The following is a 14797-nucleotide window of genomic DNA, read 5'->3' on the forward strand; positions in this document are numbered from 1 at the left end:
TTTGCTTGTGGTAAGTCAAGTCATTAGGGTAAATCTGTTTGAATAGATGGGTTTTCAATAGTTTCCTAAAGGGAAGGTATTCACTAGTTGATCGAATGTATCTGGGTAGAGCATTCCAGAGTTGGGATCCTAGGTAGGGGAAAATGCCTCCATGTGCCCTTTAGCCTTTCTAATAAACTGGATTAAGCACCACTTGTCTTCAGCACTAAAACTTGTTATGGGCGGGGGGGGGGGGGTTGCTTTTAACCTTCTCTCTCCCACTACATAAGTTATATCCAGGGTATTCTCTGTATTCTTGTCCCCACAGACTTCAACATCACATTAGATCCCCTCTCCCTTTTATCACACCATTCAGGGTTGCAAATACAAGGAACCATTCTGGGAACTTACACGGAGTCATAGAGCTCCTCTGCTTTCAAGCTCCCCACTCCTGAGAGCACCTCTTCCCTACTAAGGCTTTAACCTTCATTTCCCTAGCCTCAGGGAAACCTGCTCCCATGGCCCAGGCAATGACTATTCCCCAGTGACCCACTGGTGCACCATCCCCTCACCTACCTATCTCCAGGTTGGGGCCCCTTACTATATAAAACTGCCAAACCTGTATTCCTGTATTCCAGCCTCCACTCCTTACTAGGGAGAGCTTTCCTCACCCCCCCCCCCCCCCACTCTAGGCACAGCTGTGAGCTGTCAGGGTTGAGCCTTCATCTCAATGGCATAACCATGTGTGGCCCCACCCACAGACCTACCCACTTTGGACTCAGGCCCACCCAGCACATTCCCCCTGTTCCTGCCAGTCTGAGTCTTCCCTCTGATGCAACTTCCTGTTCATGGGACCATGGAGTTATGTCAGAGGGAAGGCTTGAAGCTATTGTGAGCAAAGGAATTGAGTTACTGCCAGTGAAGATCTAAAGGTACTGCGGGGGGGGGGGGGGGGGAGACATGGCAAGGGGTGAGGTTGTTGTGCCCACCCACTTTGGGCTCAGGCTTGCCCAAAATTGGGTCTCTGGTTACGCCCCTGTTTCATCTGCCCTCTAACCATGGAGTGTCCTATCTCGGCGGCTGGAAGGGAAGAAAATGCTGCTCAACCCTCCATACTAGAAACCTCTTTGTAACCCTGGAGTGCAGCTCTTCCTTTAGGTGTGTCTCCTCTTTTACAAAGCTAAAGCCCTTCCTTTTAAATTCCCTTCTCTCTCCAGGCCTGTAGTGGTACTCAAATCAGTTGAAGCCAGTAGCCACCTGTCTTTCCTTGCACAGCCCTCTTGACTTCAGGTTCAATGCCTCATAGGAATTGTAGTCAAACACATTCTAAAGTGACCCAGGCATTAAATGTGCCTGAATTAAATGAGAACATTTTCCTGTTCTCTCTTGTTTTCTTATTGAATAAATAAGGCCTCTGACTGCACTTCACACTCTTCCCTCCTGGGAAGAGCATTTTGCATAAATTGTAGGGCAGATCTTAGCTACAGGATCACGCAGTGCAGCAATAAGGTTATGCTCTCTTTCCAGGTGACATTTCTTCTTGTCCATGGCAGCACACAAGCTGCCAGTCTGGAGATAGGATCATTGTACTATGTCCCTGAATGTTTCCATATACCATTCTGTCTGCTCCAGCATCTCCAGATCTGCCACTCTAGCCTCCAGACATCGGATTTATTCTTTCAGAGCTAGAAGCACTTTGCATTGAGTGTACACATACAACCTTTCACTAACTCACTGTTGGACTGCTCAATCCTTCAAAATGTATTTGGTGTATATTAGACTAGTTCATCAATTACCTATAAAGGGATACAATAAATCTACTGACGAGCAGTGTTACTCCATTTTTGTAATTAAATACCTAATTAACTCTTGTGAAAATTTCCCTCTTGTCCAATTGGGATAACATTATAAATCAAGGATGTGCTTGAGATGGGTGGAAGACAGGGTGGGTGTCAAAAAAGACAATGAAATAAGCCAATTATATTTATTTTAAAGCAGGGCCTGCTATATTATGCTCCTAACTAAATTGGCCTATTTGAAAACTAAGTAGGGCTGGGTGCCTAAACTTGTACTCAGAATATAAACTCCTATATTTAGGAGCATAACAAGTGGGTGGTAAAATGGGTAGATTTAGGGGAGAGAAAAAAAAACTTAGGGGCCCTTTGCCTGCAGCAGTATGGGTGCGTGCCGGACCCTTATTGTACCACGTCTGGAAAAAAGCGATTATTTTAATGGGCCAGAAAATGAATGTGCGGCAAAATGAAAACCAGCGCGCGTCCATTTTCAGCCTGAGACCTTACTGCCACCCACTGACTTAGCAATAAGGTCTCATGTGCTGCTCGGGTGGTAAGCATGAAGCACGCCAACTGCCATTTACCACTGGGTAGGCAGTACATGAAAATCAATCTCATGCATATTCACTGTGGAAATCTTGAAAACCCGACTGGGTTGTGGTCCTCGAGGACTGTGGCTGCCCACCACAGTTCCCGCTGAGTGGGGAGTCATCCAACTGTACTGCTGCCAGTGGGGGGTGGTGTTTCAATATTGTGTTTTCAGTGGCTAGAGACAGACAGGTTCCCGGGAGTCCTGCAGAGCTGGTCTGTCCCTCACTATTTTTGAAAATGTGATAGTGAAACAGCACCCCCCCACCCCCCCACTGGCAAGACTGTAGATAGAGGACTCCCACTCAGCTTGGAGGGAACAGTAAGGCATGACAGCTTACTCCAGGTCAAAGGGAGGCATTGCTATGCGGAACACCCATGACAGGCCCATGCGCCACCCACTGATATACCCCTTCTGTTATGCGTCTAGCATACCGATTTTATGGAATAGTGTATGTAAATGCTTATTTCTGATGTCATTCACATGGATACGTCTTTCTATTCTATAAATTAATGTGTTGAATGGGCACCTAAATATAGGCACCCTTTATAGAACTACTCTTCAGCTGAAAATAGGGCACAAATTTAGGAGCCTATGAGGCATATTTTCAAAGCACTTAGCCTTCCAAAGTTCCATAGGTTTCTATGGAACTTTGAAAGGCTAAGTGCTTTGAAAATATGCCTCTAAGGGGGGTCTTTTACTAAGCCGCGGTAGCGTTTTTAACTCGCAGTAGAAATCAGCTGGTGGTGAATGCCGGGATGCCCATCATTTACCGCTAACACTAGAGACAGCCATAGGAATATATGGATGTCTCTAGCATTAGTGCACGCTAATTTTTAGCACCTACAGCACAGCTTAGTACACAGGGCCCTTTATTTCTTATTAATCGCTAATATCCCCATATAGAGTTCAATGTGACTTACATCAAGAAATGACATACAGGTTTCCAGGAAACCTATGCTATTTGGTACTGAGTATGGTCATTGGAAGTCATCAGGAGGAATCATTTCCTTGGCTATTGAACTTTATTCATTCTATAGTACAAATTGCTTGAGTAGGTAAGCTTTCAAAAGTTTGCGGTGATTAACGGTGATTAATGGTTCTTATCCGAATTGGTAGTTGGTAGATAAGGTAGTATCTGCACGTGTATGAACTTTAATGTGATATTTTTGGGGGAGGGGAATGATAATCCAAGAAATTACCTGCGAGTCTCCTATTCCGAAACTTAGGTATCAGTATCCATTAGTATAGATATTCAGGTGCATTGCCGTGTAGAGTTAGATAGGTCATTGTGCATAGTTTGAAAATCCCTCTTGTTCAAATGGCAGCCAATGCAATGCTATATACAGTGGGGTGACTCTTTCAAACTTGAATTTGGAGATTAGTTTAGCTGCCACATTTTGTACTGATTGTAGCCTCTTTCTCACTATCGCAGTGCATCCTACATACAGTATATTACAGTGGTCAATTTGTGACAATATAAGGGATTGAACCACTAGTCGGAAGTTATCTACATTGAAACAGTGTCTTATTGAGGTGGTGGTAAGGGCTCCCGCGCTAACCCAGTGGTAACTGGGCATCGCCTGGCACTGCCTGATTACAGTCAGGTACACACCGGTGTTACAAAAATAAATATTTTTGTAGCGCCAGATATGACAGTGCACTAGGGGTGGGAACTACCATCGGGCTGCCGCGGTAGCCCGGTAGTACTTCCCTTTTAGCAAGCGGTAAACCCATGTTGGGCTTAGCGCCACTTTGTAAAAGGACCCCCTAATTTTCAGAGCAAGCAGTTCTAAAAGGCGCGTGACCATGAGAAGGGCATGGATGAGTCGGACGTTCGCAGAATTTAGGGGCGGTGTTATAGCATATCTGCATTTATGCACCTAATTGCCTTTAGTTGGACGCGAGACAGCCGGCGTGGTTGAAAAGTGAGGTGAAGGAAGCTATTAGGGCTAAAAGAAACGCCTTCGGAAAATGGAAGAAGGAACTGTCTGAAAATAACAAGAAGCAGCATAAGGAGTGTCAAAGCAAATGCAAGGCGTAGATAAAGAAGGCCAAGAGGGACTACGAAAAAAAAGATAGCATTAGAGGCAAAAAAACATAGCAAAAACTTTTTTCGGTATATTAAAAGCAGGAAGCCGGCAAAAGAATCGTTGGGGCGCTGGATGACTGAGGGGTAAAAGGGGCGATCAAGGAAGATAAAGACGTAGCGGAGAGATTGAATGAATTCTTTGCTTCGGTCTTCACCGAGGAAGATTTGGGTGGGATACCGGTGTCGGAAATGGTATTTCAAGCGGACGAGTCGGAGAAACGTACTGACTTCACGATAAACCGGAGGACGTAATGGGGCAGTTCAGCAAACTGAAGAGTAGCAAATCTCCTGGACCGGATGACATTCATCCTAGAGTACTGATAGAACTGAAAAATGAGCTTGCGGAGCTACTGTTAGTGATATGCAATTTATCCTTAAAATTGAGCGTGGTACCGGAAGATTGGACGGTGGCCATTGTAACGCTGATTTTTAAATAAAAGGTTCCAGGGAAGATCCGGGAAATTATAGACCGGTGAGTCTGACGTCTGTGCCGGGGAAAATGGTAGAGGCCATTATAAAAAACAAAAGGACATGGATTACTGAGACCAAGTCAGCATGGCTTTTGTGTGGGGAAATCTTGCCTGACCAATTTACTTCAATTCTTTGAAGGAGTAAACAAACATTATTATTAACATTTGTATAGTGCTACCAGACGCACGCAATGCTGAACACCTGACACAGAGAGACAGTCCCTGCTCGATAGAGCTTACAATCTAAAAATACAGACAGACAAGACAATTAAGGGCGAGGAAAGTACTGGGTGAGAAGGAACAAGGATAGGGGAATTGAGCAGTGGTTAGGAGCCATAAGCAGTGGTGAAAAGGTGGGTTTTCAACATAGATTTGAAAACAAGTAGAGATGGAGCTAGGCATACAGGCTCAGGAAGTCCATTCCAGGCATAAGGTGCTGCAAGGGAAAAGGAACTAAGCCTGGAATTAGCAGTGGAGGAGAAGGGGGACGACAAGAGCGATGGAAAGCAGTTGGGGACATCCAATATCGGCTTTCGATTATACCGATTTGGACAACCCTGTGAGAAGGACGATTATACCGATTTGTGTCGAAGATGGGCGTCCTTCTCTTTTGAAAATAAGCCTGTAAGTGTCCAGTTTTTTGGGGAGCAATCTTTTTCTCCTTTTTCTTTTTTTTTTTGGGTTATCCTCTGTTTTCTGGATTAGTTTTTTGATAAGGCCAATGATAAAAATGTTGGGACACTGTGAAGGGAATTTACCCTGGTTTCCCTTGGTGTGGATGTACCAGACTGTGCTCTGTGAGCTCTGAGGCCTTGATTTGTTTAAATTGACCCCCCCCCCCCTCCATTTACTATGCCACGCGGCAATGCCAACAAAGCCCATTCAAAGTGAATGGGCTTTGTCGGCACTAGTGCAGCTTAGTAAACAAGAGGGTCAGTTATTTTTAGTAGTCCCCTGCAGTGTATTTCAAACATGAGGTGTTAGCAAACTATTTTAAATTTTTGTGTTATACCACTGTTTGCTACTCCCCTTTTTGGATAGTTTTACTATGCAAACATTCTATAAAGTCTGTAACTTTGCCGTGTTTCACGATAATCTCATTCTACTCAGCTTATGAACGTAGATAGTAACAACATATAAAGCTGTAAAATTTCACTTTGAAATTCCAAGTGGCTGCTGGGAAAACAGCAAAAAAAACTCCAGGGGGTCCTTTTCCAAGCTGTGGTAAAAAGGGCCCTGCGGTATTGGCAGGGGCCATTTTTCCCCCCGTCAGGGCCCTTTTTACCACAGCGGGTAAAAAGCCCCTAAAAAAGACATGGCCATGTGGTAAGATTATTCTTACCATATGGTGGTGCGGGGGAGCACTCTCCGCCATCCATTGAGGTGGCAGTAAGGGCTCCTGGAGTAACCAGGCAGCACACGGCGCTGCCCGATTACCGCCAGGTTAGTGCTACGCTAGAAATTATGGAATTATTTTCAATAGTGCCAGAAACGGCGTGTGCTCGAGGTGGAACTACCACTGGCTGCCACACTGGGCTGGTGGTAGTTCCGGGTTGCCGCGTGGCAACCCTTTAGTAAAAAGGCCCCTAGGTTTTTTCCCTATCCCTGTAGTACATGACCAGAGTATTGGCATTTACACAGTTTACAATTTATTAAATTTGATGTACCACCCTGCCTTAAAGCATCAAGGTGGTTTACAATGAAAACAAGCAAATTTATGGAAATGAACTAGAAAATCATAAAGGACAGACCTAACACATACATTCCTGAATAGAGGAGAAGAAAAATAAGAAAGAAAAGGTCATAACTCATAAATAAGTGTTCTACATTTCTGTCAGAATATCTTTCTCTCCCCATCTGGATGAATTTCAAAAGCTAACGTAAAAAGATTTGTCTTTAATAGGCGTTTGAATCTTTTAAGATTTATTTCTGCAAGTACTGCTTTTGGAAGATTATTCCTGAGTGCAGGGGCAAGTCAAAAATGATGCTTATGAATGTTTGGACAGGCTCTACAAATGTGAGGTATCATCATTCTGTGATCCTGTGGAGATTGTAAAGTCCTTGCCGGAAGGTAAGGGATTGCTAAATTATTCAAGTAAGGTAGTAATCGCTCATAATTTAATTTATTTATGTATTTTATTTATTCATGCTTGTATCCCACAATTATCCAAAAATTAGTTTCGGTTCAATGTGGCTTACATTTAACAGTTATGTGAGATTACATTGATGCTGTACGTTTACAATGTTGTGTGGTACAGTGTTGTTACAGGATGATTGTGTTATTAGTGTGCATAGGTTAGTTGTAGGATTTCTTGAAAAGATAGGTCTTTTCTGAATTGGAGGTAGATTGTAAACAGGGTTAATTGTTTGGAGTTCTTCCAGCATATACCATATTACAGTAACCAAGGTGGAATACGAGGAAAGCATAATAGGTTTTATGTGCTAAAGTACGAATTTTAAATGAAACATGAAATCAAACAGGTAACCAGTGATACTATATGAAAACAGGGGATATATGCTCATATCTGGGAACATCTCCCAAAACCCTAAGGGCTGCATTCTATAATGTTTGCAAGTATTTAATATTGAGCCCTGTTTACAAAGGCACGCTAATATTTTTAGTGCGTGCTAACCGTGTAGATGCCCATAATATTCCTATAAGCGTCTACACGGTTAGCGTGCACTAATTTTTAGCGTGCCTTTGTAAAACAGGGCTAATTGTTTGGAGTTATTCCAGCATACCCCTTATTACAATACCCAAGATGGAATACGAGGAAGCATGTATTAGTGTACGAAGTGCTGCCTCATTGAGGCGATGCTTCACAGCCTGCAACTGACATAATACAAAGAAACCTTTCTTTATCAAAGATGAAATTTGCTCATAAAAAGATAGTTTGTAGTTAAAGATTATTACTAGATCATGAAAACTATACAACTGGGATGGATCTACCAAATAAGGCTGATCTTCATGATCCCATATCCAACATGCCACAGTTTTGTCAATATTTAACACCAAGCAACGATCTTTAAGCCATCCTGAAATAGCATCCAAGAAATTTTGTGAGGAAGTCAAGTTAGGCATGGATGCAGAGACTTTAGGGCCCTTTTTACAAAGCAGAGGTAAGCCCAACGTGGGCTTACCGCACCCTAATCTGGAAGTACCACCAGCCCAACTAGGGTGCCGGCAGTAGTTCCAGCTCGTGCCATTTTCCACGCTAGGGAAAATAGGGAGGTAATTTTTAGCACGGTGCTAACCCAGCAGTAATCAGGCAGCACTGCATACTACCCGGTTACCACTCGGCTAGCACGGGAGCCCTTACTGCCACCTCAGTGGATGGTGGTAAGTGCTCCCCCTTGGATAGCCATGCAGTAAGAGCCATGGCTATGTTCAGGCTTTTGTACCCGCTGCAGTAAAAAGGGCAAATGAGCATGGCAAAAACAGCCCCCGCTGCTAGCACAGAGCCCTTTTTTACTGCAGCTCAGTAAAAGGACCCCTTAGAGACCAAAAGTATGTCATCTGCATAACAGAACACATTAATCCCAAACCTCTGAATTAGTATAAAAAGGGGACTAAAAAAATATTAAAGAGTAATGGTGATAGTGATGACCCTTGCGGAACACCAGAGTTCACTTCAAATCTTCTGGAAGTAACTGATTGGAAGGTAACACAGGAAAATCTATTCTGCAAAAATGATACTAACCAATTTATGATATTTCCTCTTAAAATAGTATTATAAGGGCGGTCACAGAAAGATTGTGATCAGATTGAAAGCAGATGCTAAATCCAATGAGACCACTAATGTCACATAGCCATTATCAAGTAAACTATGTAGGTCATGTAATAAAGCTGTCATAATAGACTGCAGAGAGAGGAAGAAGGCAACAATATCTGGAAAAGCTAAAAGAAGCTGGTAGAGTAGTCAGGAAAGCAAAAAGATGCAAATCTAAAAATGTGTTCTCCCCCCCCCCCCTTTTACCATATTGGCTAACACATTTTTAGATATGTTAATGAAAGTGGCATTGTGAAACTCAAAAGTGAAGGGGAGGAATAAGTAGAAGCTGATAAACATAAGGTGGAATTGCTTAACAAATATTTTTGTTCTGTGTTCACAGTTGAAGGTCGAGGAGCAGGACCACAAAACACAAACATAATAGGAACAGAGGGGTGGTAGTCCCTGAACGATTTTCAGAGGACTGTGTTCGTGAGGAGATGGCTAAACTAAAGTGGACAATGCAATGGGGCCGAATGGCATACATCTGAGGGTACTGAAGGAACTTAGGGAAGTTCTAGCAGCTCCGCTGACTGACCTTTTCAATGCTTCTCTGGAGTTGAAAGTGGTCCTGGAGAAGAACAGTTTTGGTCCCTCTCCACAAAAGCCGAAGTAAGGAAGAGGTTGGGAACTACAGGTCGGTAAGTTTGACTTCTGTGGTACGTAAATTAATAGAAATGCTTTTAAAACAGAGAATAGTCGTTTTTGGAATCCAATGGATTACAAGACCTGAGGCAACATGGTTTCACTAGAAGCAAGCCTTACTGGGGGCTTCGGAGAGTGACTGGCAGCTCCGGAGTTTCAGGTGGAAGACCCAACGGGTTGATGAATGAGCTGGAAAAGGGAGATTTTGGGATCCGTGGAAATTGTGGATCAGGATTTTTGTGTGTACATGTGCACTAGATAGGAGCCAGTGACAGGAGCTGGCACAAGGAGGGGGCTGTGCTTGGAAGCTGGCTCATGGCAAAGCCATGTAGGAGTTACGTGCTGATTGTAAAAAGGGGAAAATACTTCAATTCCAGGGAAAAGAGGTATGTGGATGCAAAGAATTAAAATGTTATTTAATTCAAAAGTGAAAATTTTGTGGTGAAGCAAGGCTGCATTTAGTTGGTGCATTTGGCTGCTGGGGTCTCGTGGCTAGGCTCGAGGCAGGGAGTTTTTAATGAGAGTTCTAAACGGTCAGTAAGGTCTGTTGGGTGGTTATGCTTGAGTGAAACGGATGTGTGACTGGGCGTTGTGTAAAGGAGTTTGAATTTTGAATTAATCTTAAAGAGATTATGGTGACTGTGTTTGGAGTGTGTTTGAGTTTGTTAATTTTGAAGCCCGCGATGTTCTTTTGGCTTCAGGGTTCAGAGAGAGCGTTAACGTGACAGAAGGTTGATTTGAAAATCCATCTTCCTTAAACTTTCACACCTTGACTTTGACATTTACCTGATACTTTTAAGAAAATTAAATGTCTGTGACTAATATTTGAGCAGCTAAGTGACACTAACTGTTTCCAAGGAAACCAGCACTGCTATTAAGAACAAATCTGAAAGCAGGAAAAATGCTCCTTTACGTCTGAAAAGTGGCAGAGTTAAAATACTGAAGCTGCTTGATTTTTAAAATAAATATAGTTTCTTTGAGTAAAGGAACAAAACTTGTTGCCAGTAAGACAAAACAGCTGTAATGGTTTAAAACCTTAGCCAGACCTGGGTTGGGAGCCAGGGCCATGCCTAGGGTCTCTGGTGCCCCTCCCCCCCCCCCCCCCCCCCCCCCCCCGTGTGGCACAAGATGCAAAGGAAATAGGCGCTGAAAGATGGAGTGCATCTTTGTGGGATTGCTGAACAAATAGAAGGTTTACAAACACTTAGCTTTTCGTGCTTTCATGTTCATGAAATTAGTAATTAAATCTTTGATATCTAACTGGGCACATATATCATTCTCAATAGCAATCATGGCAAGGCTTACAAGCCTTTCTTGCGAAATACTTGATCGCAAATAATTTTTTATGATTTTTAACCGTGAAAATGATCGCTCACCACTTGCCACACAGACAGGAATTGTCAGCAATATTCTTAGAAACAAATTTCTATACATTGCAAAATAAGATAGCAGATGTAAATTCTCAAAGTGGACATAATCCAAACACTAAAATGAAAATAAAATGATTTTTTTCTACCTTTGTTGTCTGGTGACTTTCTTTTTCTGATCATGCTGGCCCAGTATCTGATTCTGCTGCTATCTGTCCTCTTAACTCTGTTTCCAGGGCTTCCTTTCCATTTATTTCTTTACTTTCCTCCTTTCTTCTTCATTTCTTGCTCTATATCCATAAGTAAAAGCTGGGTCCTCCGCAGACTTGACTGTCCAGTGGATCCAGCTTCTGCCTATTTTCTCCATCCATGTGCAGTTTTTCTCCTCTCTTCCTTTTCCCTCATCTCATCTCCTTCATCTCTCTTCCCTCCCCTCCATCCATGCCCAGCATTTCTTCTTTCTCCCTTCCCCTCCATCTATGTGCATCTCCTTCCTCTGTCTTCCCTTCCCTTCCCTCCATCCATGTCCAACAATTCTCCTCTCTCCCTGGGCCCTGCCCTCCCATCCATGTCCATTCTTGTCCCTCTCTGCCCTTCCCTCCTCCATCCATATCCAGCAATTCTCCTCTCTCTCCTCCCCTCCATGTCCAGCAATTTCTCCTCTCTACCTGGGCTCTGTCCTCCATCCATGTCCATCCTTGTCCCTCTCTGCCCGTCCCTCCTCCATCCATATCCAGCAATTCTCCTCTCTCCCCTCCCCTCCATTTCCAGCCATTTCTCCTCTCCCTGGGCTCTGCCCTCCCATCCATGTCCCTCTGCCCTTTCCTCCTCCATCCATATCCAGCAATTCTCCTCTCTCCCTGCCCTCCATTTCCAGCAATTTCTCCTCTCCCTGGGCCCTGCCCTCCCATCCATGTCCATCCATATCCCTCTCTGCCCTTCCCTCCTCCATCCATATCCAGCAATTCTCCTCTCTCCCATCCCCTCCATTTCCAGCAATTTCTCCTCTCCCTGGGCCCTGCCCTCCCATCCATGTCCCTCTCTGCCCTTCCCTTACCTCAGCTCCGCGGCGCCCTGGGGGCTTTAAATCTTTTACCTCCGACGGTCGCAGCAGCTGAGCAGTGCCAGTGAAAGCGCTGCTGACGTCTCCAGTCTTCCCTTCCCGCTCGTTCGTTCGTTCCCTCAGTGTCCCGCCTTCTTCTGATGTCATTTCCTTGCGAGGGCGGGACACTGAGGGAACGAACGAGCGAGTGCGAAGGGAAGGCTGGAGACGTCGGCAGCGCTTTCACTGACGCTGCTCAGCTGCTGCGACCGTCGGAGGTAAAAGATTTAAAGCCCCCAGGGCGCCGCGGAGCTGAGGTAAGCAGCGAGGGTAAGCATCGCGGCGGCATCCGCCAGAGGTCGGCGCTCCCCTGCGGTGCTTACCCCGCTTACTGTGTTGGCACAGCCCTGTTGGGAGCCCGTGGAAGTAGGAAACATTCCTTCAGGGTTAAGGGATTCTGGTTATTGTTAAAAAGGCATTCTACTTATGTGAACAAGTTCTGCTCATTTCTCCTGACAGAGCAGAAAAAAATTATTTTAATGTTAGGTTGTTACTGTGTTTGAAATAAGGTGACTGAAAAGAGTGAGTGCCCTATGATTACGGGGAAGTTTTTGTGGGAGGGCCAGAAATAAGTTAGAAATAGGGGCTTAAAAATACCTACCTGAAACAAGTATTTAGTTTAGTCAGGGTTTTGCCTATAGTCAGGCAATAGGTACCCCTGCAGAGGATTCCAGAGAGGTGTATGAGCTCCAAAGTTAAAGAAAGAAGATAGAAGAAAAACAAGAAAGAGCATTGAGTAGGAAAAGACTGGTGGACACAATAACACTAATACAAAGAAAAAGAAACAAATATGAATTGAATGGTTTACTTACCTGGTGTGTGTGGGAGAAACCTTGAGTCTTGGAAAGTTGCTACACCTGTAGAGGAAAGGTTAAGACAAAGCATCAATCCATTGCTAAGACTTGTTGCTAATTTTAGATTACTTTTGTTAGAAAAATATATTATAACCCCCCCCCCCCCATCTGATTTTTCTTGTAATGTCAATTAGGGGTCCTTTTACTAAGGTGCGCTGAAAAATGTCCTGCGCTATTGTAGGCGCGTGTATTGGACGTACGCAGGTCCATAGTGGAGGAGTGGCCTAATGGTTATTGCAGTGGGCTTTGATCCTGGCAATCTGAGTTCAATTCCCACTGCAGCTCCTTGTGACCTTGGACAAGTCACAACTTTCCATTGCCTCAGGTACAAAAACTTAGGGGTCCTTTTACTAAGGTGCGCTGAAAAATGGCTTGTGGTGGAGTAGACACGGGTTTTGGACATGTGCCGATCCATTTTTCAGGGCACCTGTAAAAAAGGCCTTTTTAAAATTTTTGCCGAAAATGGACGTGCAGCAAAATTAATATTGCTGCGCGTCTATTTTCGGTCTGTGACTTTACCGCCAGTCGCAGTAAAGTCTCACTCCATAACAGGGCGGTAATGACCTACACGTGTGAAATGCCACTTGGCGCGCATCCCCGATATGCTCGTCCGAAAATAAAAATGATTTTTCAGCAATGCGTATTGGATGTGCGCCAAAAATAAAATTACTGCAAGAGCCACGCAGTAGTTGGGCGGTAACTCCATTTTGGCATGCGTTGGGTGCGTGACGTGTAGACACTAATGCGGCTTAGTAAAAGGGCCCCTTAGATTGTGAGCCCTCTAGGGACAGAGAAAGTACCTGCATATACTGTGTACAGTGCTGCACATGTCTAGTAGCGCCACAGAAATGATTAGTAGCGAGTAGTAGTAGTAGCATTTTTCAGCGTGCCTGCAAGAAAGGCCTCTTTTTTGGCCAAAAATGGACGTGCGGAAAAATAAAAATTGGCACATGTCCGTTTTGGGCCTGAGACCTTACCGCCACCCACTGACTTAGTGGTAAGGTCTCATGTGTTAACCGGGCGGTAATCAGTGAACGTACACTGCCGATTACCACCCGGTTAGTGCCATATGTTAGATATTAGCACTTAACTGGCCAAGTACCAATTCCACCCTGGAACATCCCCAGAATAGTCAGTTTTCAGTTTAGAGCTAGCCAGTTATTTTCAGCTGCACTAACCAGTTAAGTGTCACTGAAAGTTAGAAGTTAGCCCTGAACAGATGATTTAACCAGCCAGGAGCTGTTTCTGGCTGGTTAAATCACTTTGAATATTGACCCCAATATACTTTGAGGAACAAGTTGGAAATATTAGAAAACAACAGTAGAATGTGCAATTTTCATTTTATGTATTTTCTTAAACATCTGGCTGTTACTCCTTGAAGGATGTTAAACAAGTACTTTATGGAGATTCTTAAGTTCTTGGAGGCAGCTTTGCCTCCAATTATGAAGCTGCAGTATCTTTGGATAACAAGAACTGGAGTATCTGGTGTTGAGAAGGATGCGGAAATGATCTAGGGATATAGAGTACAGCAGAATGTATCCAATTTGATGCAATTTCTGGAAGATTCACAGTAGGGGGCAGCCTCCATGGCTACATTTTTCTTCAAAGTGAAGATTAATAGGAATGTGACTCTCAAATCTTTTTTTCATCACAAAGATTATTTTTTTAAGTTAAAGGTCAAACCTTTTCCTGATTTTTATAGGGTGATGCAACACCTGGGCTTCAAATGGTGGAACTCAATAGCAAAATGCCACAAGAAGCATCACCAACAACCTTCAATTCACGAAAGAAATGAAAACCTACCTTTTCAAAAACATTCTAAAGCTAACTACATAAGTTATCAACATCCCACATCTAAAAATCTACCTCTACAAATCTACCTTATCAAAACTCTTCAGAAAACCACACAAACTATTGTCCTACCTCTATTAACGTCCCACCTCCACAAACCTACCTCATCAAAACCCTTCCGATAACTACATAAATTACCTTCCTACTTCCTTCAAAACAGCCTCTCAGAAAATTCTGTAGTCTATCGAAGTCCTTTCCATGTCATAATGGTGGAATAACAATGTAACTGTAGCTATAAATTGTAAACCACTTTGAACCGAAACTTGTTTTTGTATAACAGTGGGA

General features: G+C 43.7%; 1 protein-coding gene across 2 annotated transcripts in view; it reads right to left on the minus strand.

Annotated features, from left to right (window-relative positions):
- The window catches only part of VDR (vitamin D receptor), a 459251-nt gene that overhangs the window by 368183 nt on the left and 76271 nt on the right, over positions 1–14797 (minus strand). The window contains exon 1 of one of the 2 annotated variants that reach the window (XM_030198163.1): positions 12620–12664. The exons of the other annotated variant lie outside the window; for it this stretch is intronic. The gene's annotated coding sequence lies outside the window, so the exon portion shown is untranslated. Of the gene's footprint in view, positions 1–12619; positions 12665–14797 lie in introns of those variants that run through there. 2 annotated transcript variants of the gene reach the window in all.

The sequence above is a fragment of the Microcaecilia unicolor genome, chromosome 3, assembly GCF_901765095.1.
Source record: "Microcaecilia unicolor chromosome 3, aMicUni1.1, whole genome shotgun sequence".
In the NCBI taxonomy this organism is placed as follows: domain Eukaryota; kingdom Metazoa; phylum Chordata; class Amphibia; order Gymnophiona; family Siphonopidae; genus Microcaecilia; species Microcaecilia unicolor.